The sequence below is a fragment of the Oreochromis aureus genome, linkage group 20 (genome assembly GCF_013358895.1).
Source record: "Oreochromis aureus strain Israel breed Guangdong linkage group 20, ZZ_aureus, whole genome shotgun sequence".
NCBI lineage: Eukaryota > Metazoa > Chordata > Actinopteri > Cichliformes > Cichlidae > Oreochromis > Oreochromis aureus.
Genome location: NC_052961.1, coordinates 29388983 through 29401738, shown reverse-complemented (window position 1 = coordinate 29401738; position 12756 = coordinate 29388983). Strand labels below are relative to the sequence as shown.

General features: G+C 39.4%; 1 protein-coding gene across 3 annotated transcripts in view; it reads right to left on the bottom strand.

Moving 5' to 3' along the window:
• LOC116311198 (vitamin D3 receptor A) overlaps positions 1-12118 on the bottom strand; it is a 65135-nt gene extending 53017 nt beyond the window's left edge. For all 3 annotated transcript variants that reach the window (XR_005609588.1, XR_005609589.1, XM_039604306.1), the window contains exons 1-2: positions 12002-12118; positions 10897-11037 (exon numbers count right to left, since the gene is read on the bottom strand). The gene's annotated coding sequence lies outside the window, so the exon portion shown is untranslated. The remainder of the gene's footprint in view (positions 1-10896; positions 11038-12001) is intronic.
• Between the last annotated feature and the right edge of the window lie 638 nt (positions 12119-12756).

Here is a 12756-nt window from a genome sequence, read left to right as displayed (position 1 = left end):
AAACAAATGTTGTGTTTTTGTTACAGGCTACTAAGAAGAATGACTAAAGATAAGACTGCTTCTTTGCCAGGTTGTCCATTATGTGTAGACACAACACTGTTTTAATGTTCAGTTGTCAAGTGACTAAACACACACACACACACACACACACACACACACACACACACACACACACACACACACACACACACACAAACATTTCTCTGGAAGTGGTCAGATACAATTATTGTACAGCACTTTATTTTCTTCGTTGGTGAGTAATTTGTTTTTCCTTAACCAACAAAAAACAGGTTTTTGTCATTTGTTGAAAAATTTGAATCGTTTGATCACTTTTTAAACAATGACTAAAAATATCCTTCCTTCCAGGCAATGGCTTTTCCGTTTTAGTGATCTTCCTGAAACTAGGCCTCACACAGCTAATTTGTATAAATGACTTCCTGGAAGACGTGTGCACAAAGAGTGACCAAAATGGCCATCTGAAGTAGCTAGGTGCGCCTGCCCACTGAGCAAAGTTGAAAACAAAAGGAACCATCTAGTGCAGTAAATATATTACATAACGGCAAATGGTGTAAGCTGACCAAAAGGACACAATAATGGCAATGTGAGAACACATTAAAATGCACACACACACACACACTCAGGAAGTGAATCTGCAAAACAGAGAGAAAGGAAAATCTGAGACTGAGAAAAACAGTGATGGGGAAGTAGCAGGAGGTGACAAAAACTGGGAGAATTGTACATGGTGTGGAGAAAGTGTGGGGTTACTACACAACAGCTGTATCAGTTTTAAGGATACAAACTACCTCATGCACAAACATATAAACAGTGTGGACAAAATCAAACAGGAGCATTTTCTTTGCGAAACACGAGTTTGGAATACACACAAACACACACACACACAGACTCCGGCACAGCCGCCTGATCCAGGAATGTCGGATCTTGCAGACACCCACAGCCGCCGACACTGACATAAATGTCATCCACATAGACTCAGACTAAAGTATGTCACAAACACACACAAGCACAGGAAACATCACGAATGGGCAGACACCAAAATATAGTCATCCATCAACCCAAATCTTGCTAAATGCTCAGAATGTGCAAAAAATAAAAATAAAATAAATAAATAAATGTATGGGACACAAACCATATGCACTGACTAATTTTGGAAAGGCAGGAAAAGTGCGGTAGTTTTGACACCAGTAGCTGACAAGCTTTAGTGATGTGTCAGTATGCGTAGCAGAGAGACAAATAAGTAGACAGAATCAGCAGCCTGCTTGATTTACAGTTTTCTACTTCATAAAAAAATATTACTGTTAGCATAGTGCAAATATAAACATAATCGTAGCCTTCCCTCAGATTTCTATTTCCTAGAATAGAAATTTTCTCTCTTTTGGCTTTAAACATAAACCCTTACCGCTCCTGATCTTGCCAAACATCATAACAGTGCCATCATTTCAGACATGTGTGGGATAATTCAGTAATAGCAGGGCATGAGGTACAAAGCAGAAAATAAAACAATAGTGAAAGAAACTGATATATAAGATATGTGCATTATTAAATTCTTTGTGGTGCTTTTTGTATTTTGTTTTTTTACATTTTTAAAATGCGCAGTTATGCCGATGCTCAATCACATCTGCAAGTAATAAGTAATGACACTTTATTTCCTTCTAATTTGACTTGAGTCACAAAACTGCCACCAAACAACACACACCAGTAAGCCTGTCTACAAAGACAGCATTTTAGGCAGCTTTATAATTACTGGCGCTATTGGCTTTGCTTCATGAGAACAGCCTTGGTGGCCTGAGCCATCTTTTACTTCTTCACACACCTCCTGCTGTTTGCTGCCGACTAACCCCGTCTACACTTCTATGGCTGTGTTCTCTATCCAGCTTTGTTACCCAGCTCAAAGAGCATAATGGGAAAACAAAAACAACAAAATATTCCAGCAACTCCATAAAAATTATAATACCACAGAACTAGGGACAAAAAAGGGACTTTAAGATTCATTTATATGTTTGAAACAGTAAGACCTTTGTCAACTGAAAATGTACTGTTTCACATAATATTGCAAATATTCAGAGAATACGTGGTTAAAATAGTGTAATAAAAGCAGCATCTAAGTGACTACACACACACACACACACACACATCTCAATTTCTTTTATAGAGTTCAAGTTGCATCATTTTCTAAAATAAATCGTTTGGTGATGTCAGCATACAGTATGCATATGTTAGAGAAAGAGGCTGCCAAGAGTGTGTGCGCAGCAGTCTACTGTACTCTCTGGAGAGCATACTACAAGCCTCTATCAGTGTAGCACTGAAACAAATGTGACCCAAGCAGACTCCAGCTACTGGCAGAAGCAAACAGAGCCTTAAACGGTACAAAATGCAGCACAATGAGCGATGGAAAATAGCAACAGGACAGAGAGAAACCGGGTCAGAGAAAAACAAAAATTGTAAAACGCTGGCAGAGGAAAAAGAAAAGAAGAAGAAGGGCAAAATAACAACAGAAGAAAAGAAGGCAGAGACAGCATGATGTAGTGAGACAGAGCACATTTAAAGACATATTAAGACTTTACTGCTAACAGGAATCTGACTTAAGGACAATTTTGTAACCAAAGCAAAGCGCGCACGCACACGCACACGCACACACACACACACAACAACAAAAAAAAAACAAAATAAAAAAACAGGGAAAGCTGCTTTGAATTAAACCCATCCTGTATTCATTTGCTAGTGGAGAAGTATGCAAATAAAACTCTCTTACCACCTGTGGAACTAAGTAACATAACACCACCATAGGAAAAACTCCTTTTTGAGTTCCATTTGTTTCTTCCATTTAATTCAAAATAAATATTATTACATTATATTATATTATATTATAAGTATTAATGCAAGCCACGATTTGTATTGTCTGATTATTCGAGACAAAGTTGTAACTATAAAATTTATTCTTGGAAAAAAAAGCACTTATGATGACGCCTTCTTATAAAAAAATTATTATTTTATTAATGAGTTTGACATCACTTTAGAACAACCGAGTTTAAGAGCTGGAGCTAAGAGGAGAGTTAAGAGGCTCCAGCCATCACCATAACAATGTGAGTTCTTTGAACAATAATGTGGGCAAGTTTAGTGATCTGATAGAGACCCAGAGGGCTTACAGAGTGTACTCCAATGTGTTTTATGGAGGAGCTGCCACACTAACACTTGCTAAACGACAGTGTGACCGCACTTGGCTTCAGGATTTTTCGGGAGGATGGAAACATTAATCTTAGTGGTAAGAAGAAATGCTGTTGGTCTAAATCAATACAACATTTGGATTCCTCTATCACCTGATGCAGAGGTGATCCTACTAACTGTGGTTAATAATTATGGACATTAAATGGATAATCTGTAATATCATTTTCAATTCTGCTGCCATAAAAACAGATCAAAGAAAACTTGTATCACTATATTATATTTAGGTTGAAATTTATTGAGCTCATTGCTTTTCCCCCCCTTTTTTTGCTTTCCTGGGCTGTGTTGTTTTGTGTATAACTACATAAACAAAATTTTTAAAAACTGTTATTTTAAACATCGAGATCAATCATCGCAGAATTTCACAAGCAGTGCATTCCAATGCTATTTCAAACTATTTTAGAAACCCTTGAACAATTTGGAATGGCAAAGAAACAAACAGAAATTACAAGTAAAAATAAAATCCAACTATAAAGAGCCGTAACTGACTATTACAGACCATAATATAATATTCTGAATAAGAGAAAACAATAGTGAGAGTGTGTGTTTCCCTGTGTGTGCAAACACAGAATGAAAGTGCTCTGCCTCTGAGCCAAGATATGCTTTGTCTTTACTTGTTCTGCTGGCATCTGCCTGTTGTTTTAAATTTACACTGGATCCAAAGTGCTTATGTACACACGTCAAAAAATATGCATGAAAGCAGAAGTAGTGAGAAGAAGGACATAATTACACCAGTAGTAATGACCACCACAGAACCTGTGTGCACACATGCAGTGGATTGCTTGGTCATCTACTGGCCTTCTGGATGACTAATTATCTGACAAACAGGATGAGATGGGCGGAGTCTTCTGTAGGGGGCCCGTTAAGCAACAGCCAATCGTCTTCAGTGGGCTTGTCTCTCTGTCTCTGTGCTACGGTAGCATCAGGAAAGTGGAAATAAGAAATCGAGAATGGAAAAAAAAAAAGGGGGGGGGGCTCAGGAGAAGGGTTAGCAGCTCAGTGAAAGCCCCTTACAGTGGGCCTCCGTAGACAGACACAGTAGGAGAGAACCATAAGACAGACAGAAGCCTGAATCTCATTTGAGTTTCATCCTCCAAAATTTCTCTGCAACAGTCAGAAATGCTAAGATCCTTTTAAAATGAAACATTGACATGGTGAAAATAATATGATGTTACCCCTTTTAAAGAGACAGCTCAAGCCAAAATAACATTACACTAATCAATGACCAATCCTTACACCAATTTACTGCCAACTACACACAGCTGCTTTCATTTTAATTCAAATTACAAAAACTTTTTTTGTCCAACTCAAGACACTCTGCACTGAAGGCTTGGTGTTAAGAGCTGTCCGTCACTCTCCCTGTGTCTTCTGTTAAATAATAGTCCAGTTAGCCGTATTCTCATGCACTCTCTGAAACACATGTGCTCCTGGGTTTAATGAGTGACTACAGTAATGAGCCAGTCGTGCTTTTAGTGTGGCTGTAAAACACATCCAAGTGAAGTCTCACATCAGTCTAATTAAAAAGCCCAAAGTTTAAATCAATGGAAAGTGTGTCTAATCTTCCACAGAGGAGGCAGCGATGGTAACAAAAAGCTTTTCTGCTGCTTTAAGAAATATCTTTTGCATTTTAAGTTTGGCTGCCTGACTTAAATTAAAATTAATCAAAGACACTGAATGATTTGTGCATGTCAGGATAAACAGTCACAATTTGATTCCTTCTTTTAAAGAGTGTGTATCTTGTCCTCCAGCATGAGCTGTAGAAATAAACTGTGACTGGCTTATTTTTGCCAGCCTGTGGACTGAATCTATGGCTGATGGACTGCTTTTCTGCCAGCTTCAATACCATCTGTACATATATCGCTCTCATCAGCATTGAAAGCACAAAATGTGACGCAGAACCTCTAAAAGTCTGTTCCATGCTCAGGGGTGGGCAGGAAAACAGAAATGTGTGGATTAATTCTGTAATATCCTACAGCAGTACAATGCCTGACATAAAACACTCAAGTAATTCAGTTCCATCACTCCGTTGTCTAAGCTTATAAAGCATTTGTCTCTTTCTATATTTACAAGTATAAAGAATTATATGTTGCAATAAGTATATGCTTCTTGTATCAGGTGTTTGCTACTTATAATTTTGGCACGTTTTTAATCACCTGAACACCAATCTACCTCTGCAAAGACAGAATAGTGATTTTAGTTTCCTGTTGTCCTCTGGGCACATTAAACTGTGCAGGCCATGCTAAAACAAATACAAGCCCGTGTTTTATTTTAAATCAGTCTAACAGGTAAGTGGATGATGCTGTACGTTAAATTGACTGATCTTAGATCTCTGCCTGAAGACATAATTTTCCAACTATTCAACAAAGGTACGGCCACTTTGAATTTAATTTAAATTGATCTGGCTGAAAGAAATATCCAAGACCAAGAAATAGTAATAAATGTTTTGTTTAAAGCCAGAGTGCACAAACACTAACACGATCATATATTACACAGAGATTGTGTTAGACTTGCCATTGTCTACCATTTTGATGCACAAGCAAACAAAGTCAGCACCACCGATCTGTTTCAATACTTGAAGCACAATCATATTGCATAATATCTTATGGGCAGGGATAGCTCAGTAGGTAGAGTGGTCACCCCATGAAGGTCGGGGGGTTCGAATCCACTGAACGGCTACTCTGAGGTATCCCTGAGCAAGGTACCGTCCCTACACATTGCTCCCCGGGCACTAGATTGGTGGCTGCCCACTGCTTCACTGAGTGAATGGGTTAAATGCAGAGAGGAATTTCCCCACGTGGAGCAATAAAGTATACATCATTATTATTATTATTATTATAAAAACCCCACCTTAGATAGCTAGATAATACAAAGTAGCAACACATTTATAGTACAAATGTTGTCAGTGAACAATCATTCAGTCAATTCAAGGCAAAATGTAATTGGGATTTTAATTTACTGCCCAGCCCTAGCAAGCTCTAACTTCCACTCATGCTGTCCTTATATCATTATCATTATTAATATTATTATTTCATTTAACAGTAGCTCCACCACCAGCATTTAAATCTGTCGCTATGGCAGCGTGCAGTCTGATTTTTCTGTTAAATGAAAAAAAATATTCGGTTACTGTGACCTCTGACGAAAAAGGCTCACCCAATATTCAACCATCCCTGCAATCTTGAAAACTACATCAAATTAAAATGGCTCCTGACAAAGCATTTTATAATCCCAGAGAAAAGAATTTCCAGCAAGAGCACAGAGGAACTGCTTGTCCCTTGATTGGAGATCTATTATCCAAATAGCTTTTTATTTCCAGTGGTGCAAGCATTTTTGCCTTGTGGGAATTGAACCTCTAACCCCATTAGTGTTATGCAAAGTTGCCCTTGACAACATACTGCACAAACCCTGTGATCTACGCCACTGTTTACCAACATGAGCCATTCAGTGTGGGGCCCAGAGAAGTTGCAGCTCTGTGAGCGCTACTTGCATGGTAGCCTGTGACCTTAAGCTGTGAGGTCAGCTGCTATTGACGTTTATCTCGCCAAATCCCTTAGGGCTTCAAACAAGACCTAATCAGACTAACCACAACACCAGAACCTCTCCTGCATTTATGCTGTAGCTACACAATTACCTCTCATAAGGAATCCATTAGCCCCTGTTGAGCATGTTCGCATTAAAAAGGGAGGTGGAGAGGAGATGTGGCTATGGGAATAAAGGAAAATCTATTACATGTGAACACTACAAAGTAGAAAAATATCTGTTTTCCTCAACTGAATTTCCGATTTATCATTCACAACAGAAATCCAACTGTTGGCAGGCTTAAGGAAGTTCCTAAATTTTGCCACTACAAAACACCTGGTGTCTTTTAGTCATTTCCCTTGGGGAAAAAACTTTGCCACACAGGGAAAAAAAACAGAGGAGATAGTGGTTGGTGTGACCACCAGAGCAGCAGAAGAATAAAGAGAAAAGACATTGTGTTGAGTTTTTTAACTGAACAGAAAAGGTCAGAGAGAAAACATTGAAAGCATTAACAACAATATATGGAGAAATTAAAACACAAGAATGAGGACACTGCTACTGTCAGTATACTTTAAATTTGTGTCCACATACCTTTAACGGTATTATAAATACTACCTGATAATAGCCTGATTCATTCATGTGTGGTAAAGCCCAGCAAGTGCTTATCTCTCTAAGCCCAAAGATGTCCGCAACACACCCATCCTGATCTGATGAGTGTGGTTGAGCTAACTGGTACTGCTATTGGCTAAAATGAAGGACATGATATTTCAATCTGCTCTGCATTGTCCTCTTTTTTCTGATGCTGTTGCACTGTTGCTCTCCTGTATGGTAGCGACCAGCATGAATTTTGCTGCACATGCAAGTGCGTAAACAAGGAAAACTATTTTTTACGACCATGACTGACTCAAGCTGTAACGCTCTGAGAAGTAAAACTTTTAAAAAATTAAAAATCGAGTGGTAAGAACCTCGTATCTGTATCTCTACTAGGATTGTGCCGATGGATGATGACGATGTCCATCAGTACATCTTCCATCAGCACCAGGGATCGACAACTGTCAAACCAGTGGTGATAGTTTGCTATAGTTTTATGCATTTCCACTTACAAAATACTTGAATCACAGTAATGTTTTTCACATCAGTTGATATCGATATATATCATCATATAAATCAAATCACTATTTCTGTCAAGCTTAAAGATTCCTTTTTACTCCTAAGATATGAGGTTAATTTAATTTATTTTTTGTCAGAATTTGAACATGATAAATATACTGCAAGACATTTACAACTGTAGGTATATATAATAAACTAAACTCTTAATTCTGACCAGTCAAAGGCTTCAAATGTTACAGAAGCATACAAACAAAACGGTAAACTAACTTCTTTGGTCAATTGCAAACAAATAACATGAACATGATATAAATGCAAAATAAAATCTCAAGAGACTAATCTGTATTATTTCCCTTATGGTCCAGGGTAAGCAGGCAATCAGCAAATTTAATGGATACTTTAAAAAAAAAGTACAGGAAGTGCATCACTGTCTCAGTGACATAGACAGTGAGGCTGATATATGGATGTACAACTTAACCACAAATCCAATCTGGCAGCGAAGTAGAAGAAGACACAGCTATTCAACTGTCTCTCTATGCTTCAGCTGTGAAAATGCCCTCTGAAAGAAGTGACTTTAGCCAGGGAGTTGGCAACGAGTGTCAATTACTTTAATCAGCCACTTAAATTCAACATGTGCTTACTGGCACCATGTCTTTTCAATACAGTAGTCTGCTGCATTTGCGATATCACTGCCTTACTTGCAACACAGATGCAACATGTCTGCTGGTTGTGCAGAGCCTATTGTCCAACCCTACTCACTATTTTAAAAGCTAGAGTGCCCAGGTTATTAATTAATACAATTAAATCAAGCACATACTCATTTTATTCAACAAGCTTGATCACGATTTGGATCAAGCAGCTATAGAAAAATAACACTATTGCTTCTGCAGTTGTTTTAATCAGTAAGGAGATGAACAGGAGTATTCAGTTGAACTCACACAGGCAAATGGCCAATTCTCCAAATCAGACCAAAAAGTTTTTGTGAGCAACATGCCGAAAAAATCCACAAAAAAAATCCCTTAAACAATCACCAAGTGTTGTTGAAAAATGCTGACAACCAGGGTATGGGTTACCATCTAATACATACCCTGATATTAAAAACTGATATTTATAGGACTGATTTCAACCAGGGGATTTGGTTTTATTTTGATTATATAATGAGCCTTCCCTCTAAAGTTTTACATTTTTAAAGTGGTTGATTTTCTATCCCCATCAAAGCAATGACTCTGCTTATCTTATCTTCAGTGTTTTTACCCAAGATCACTTTCAACATGTAAGAAACCTAACAGATTAAAAGTTGTTGTGTGCTAAAGTCTCACTGCCACGAGACTTTAGCACACAAACCACAGATGACTTGACCAACATAAAGTTACACAAAAAAAATGTAACACCCACTAACAAGTATGTGTGCGTGTGCACATGTATGTACATGTGCATTTCATATTCATGGGAATTTCAAAACAGCACTCTCCACCTTGAAGACCCTATGCATCTGTTATCATTTTACAAGTTGCCTGTAACTCTGCGAGTACAAACCTCTCAAGCACAATGCGCCCCACTAAGCACCTCATTACAGAAGAAAGGTTCTCTGTATCCCGCTGAGGTAATAGGTGGGAGGTAGGATCCTTTAAATGATGGAAATAACACTGCAAAGTGGCAGAAATTACGGTTTCTGCTTCTATTCAAATTCATCTCAACTTCTAGCTTCTCCCATACTCATAGAAGTGTAATAAAGTGAACACTGATCAAGTGCATGATAATTCTTTGCTAAACCCTGTAATAAGTGTACCATCTCACCCTATGTGAGTTGACAGAGGTATATGGTATAGGTTGCACCCTGCAACCTTAAATTTGATAAGGGGTTAAGAAAATAGATAGATGGATCGTTCCTGGCAATATGAGCGTAAGCAGCCAAGAAATCATGTCATTGCACAGGCTAGCATTGTGTTTTTCCTCGGGACAAAGGAGACCAACAAGCAGGTAAGATCAGAAGAGATAGGCAAAAAAACAACCCAAAAAACAAAAAACAGATGTACAAATAATGCAACAAAACCATAATATGACAAATTACCAGCTCATTTTCTTCATTTCAGCATTAACTTTCTGATGCCCTGGTTGCCTTGGCATGAAAGGACGTACAGAGACTTTAGCACTAAAAATAAAGCAAAACAGCTATATAAACAAATGATAATTAAGTCAAGGAAACCACTCTCTGCGAGGGTGGAAACATCCCAAGAAATGTGTCCTGCTCTTCCAGCGAGTAAAACATTTACCTCTTCTTATTTAAAGCAAGCCTAACAGTTTGTTGTTAAATTGAAACACATAAGTAACACAAATTAAATGATGGGCACTAAGGACTGAGGATGAAAGACGCACAGGTTTCAGGATGGTTAAAGTTTACTTTGTGAAAAACAAACACTGAAATTAATCACCGGATGGTGTAGCCTTGACCTTTTAGTGGCTTTTATCTGCTAATGCATATTTAAGACATAAAGTAGAACGGGACAGCAGACTCAGACAACATGTCACCTTACTGAAGTCTATGCATGTCTACTCTGCTCCCCTTGGCTCCATGCTAATCTGTCCCTTTGTCTTTTCCCCGCAGTCTCCTCAGCACCAGAGGCTGACAACCTCTGCGAAGGAAAGTATGCAACTCCCTAAATTACTGATGTGTCTAAATAATCCGCCTGCTGTTTTGCACACCAGGCCAACACATGTTCATTTTAATGCAGTGTAATAAAGGATAGGGATTTGCGCATTGGCCCTGCTGCTGGGCTGCAGGGGAGGCGAATGTACACATGTGGAATGTGGAGTAACAATAACACAACACACAAAACATAGCCGGGATGAGGCGAGTGGAGAAGCAGCAGAGCTCCACAAACATCCCAAACACGGCACAGCGAGCAAACGCTTATTTTTAAAAATATATACAGATTTTATTTTGTTTGCTCGTGTTTAACTGATAAGGATCGCCACGCATGCTAAGCGAAGCTGTGATGCACCACAAAGCCAAGCCAGTGAGCTCCGTCTTACCTGATGTTGCATATCAACCTTCACTTTTGTACAGTAGCAGAGAGGTGCCCAGATGTTGCAGCCAGGTCGCTAACTAGTGGAGCTAAAGGTGAACAATTTTCCCCCGCGTTGAAAAACTTTGCCCTCTGTATAAAACAAAAACTGTAAACAGAAAAAGAAAAAAAGAGACGTGAATTAAGCAGGACTGTCTAACGGTCAGTCGGAGAGGTGGGAGTTGGGTAGTGTTACCGGTGACGTGCCGTTATTTCGTGCATGGAAACACTGTAGCGCCAAACGTCATTCTATAAATCTGGCGATTTTAACGACCTGACGTGCTCGAGGTAAACACCTCCAGAGGAAGGGGCTTTGGACTTTTTCCACAGTCCGTGAATTCACGGGCTCATGTGTGAGGAACACAAGTTACACATGATGCAACACTTCATTCAAACTAAACTTTGCAACACGTCCACACCGCTTTGCCATTAAACGCTGTTTTGTTTGCCCGAATAGGACTTGGAGCGTACAACCAAGTGCTTACGTGTAGCCAGAAAATCTAGCAAACTGAGCATTTGCGATACCACCGGAGGTTACATGGCGTGTACATGTGTCGGTACGTATTCAACTGACACATAATTAAAAAGACTTTTTTTGCCCCTTTCCTTTTCCTTCACACACGAGCGGGCTGAACCTGATGGAGGTCCGGACTCGGGCTAGCAAAAGAAAAAGAAAAAACAGCGGTACCAGCGGTCACACACCGCCAAAGTGTCCTTTAATTTTCACATGCCACGCTTATTACTGAAGATATTGTTGTGTTACAGTAGCGGGTCGGCTGTGAAAATGGCCTCTCTACAATGGCATTACACCTAGCCTCACTGGACGCATTGTTTGTGTCAGCTGCATGTCAAAATAATGCAGACCGCTAGAGAGCAATGACAACAGCTAACGTTAACGGCAGCACCACTTTGCTGGCCTGAAAAGCGCGTGTGCCACTCGGCCTGAAAAGCAGTTTCAAGCTAAACGAAACGAGGGGGGAAAAATGGCCTAAGTATAATGCTACAAAAGTGTTATAACACGTCAGACCGCGCGAGGCACGCCCAAAGGTACGGGAAAGTCTAAAATAACTTACATTAGTCCATGCGAAAAGCAACGTAGGCAGACGCTCCGTTAGTCCAGTTTTTTCAGATCTGTATCAACATAGATGGACAGCACTTCTCCATAGTCCCGCCCCACACGGTTTAGCAGTCGGGCATATCTATACATATATATAAGCCCCCTCCCCCGATGTCCAATCACAACTCTCCACTCTGGAATAGTGTCTTTTCCCATTGGTCGAGAAGCTTATCAGTCTCGTGCTGAGTTTCCAGCTGTCTCCGTACCATATAGGGGTGTGTCGTGACGTAGCTGACGGTAGATAGTAAACAATTACGGCAGAAATAAACCTTAACAATAGAAACTGAAATAAGGGGTAAAGTGAAAAAAGTAAGGGGAGCTTTCAAAGTTCAGGGCGTTTAGCTGTTTGAATTCATAAAGATGTATACTAAATATACTACACGTGTTTTGACCAATTCACGGGTGTGTGTATGTATGTGGGTGGGTGGGGGGTCTGTTTTAATACTGTTGCATTTGGAACTTAAATGTGTCTTTTAAGTCCGCATTTCTCATCATGAATCATATATGGTTCCCCTATACATAATATATGAAAGTTCCAGCTTCTTCTTCGCTGTGTGCTCGCTCTGTACTGGAAACTGGTGGTAGCTGATAGTATACCCATGATGACGGGATAACGGCTTAGTACAGAAAACATTTTGACTGACTCGCCCATTGGTCTGTGTCCATAATGTACCGTATATATGGACACACGCCAAAGCTAATTTGTTTACT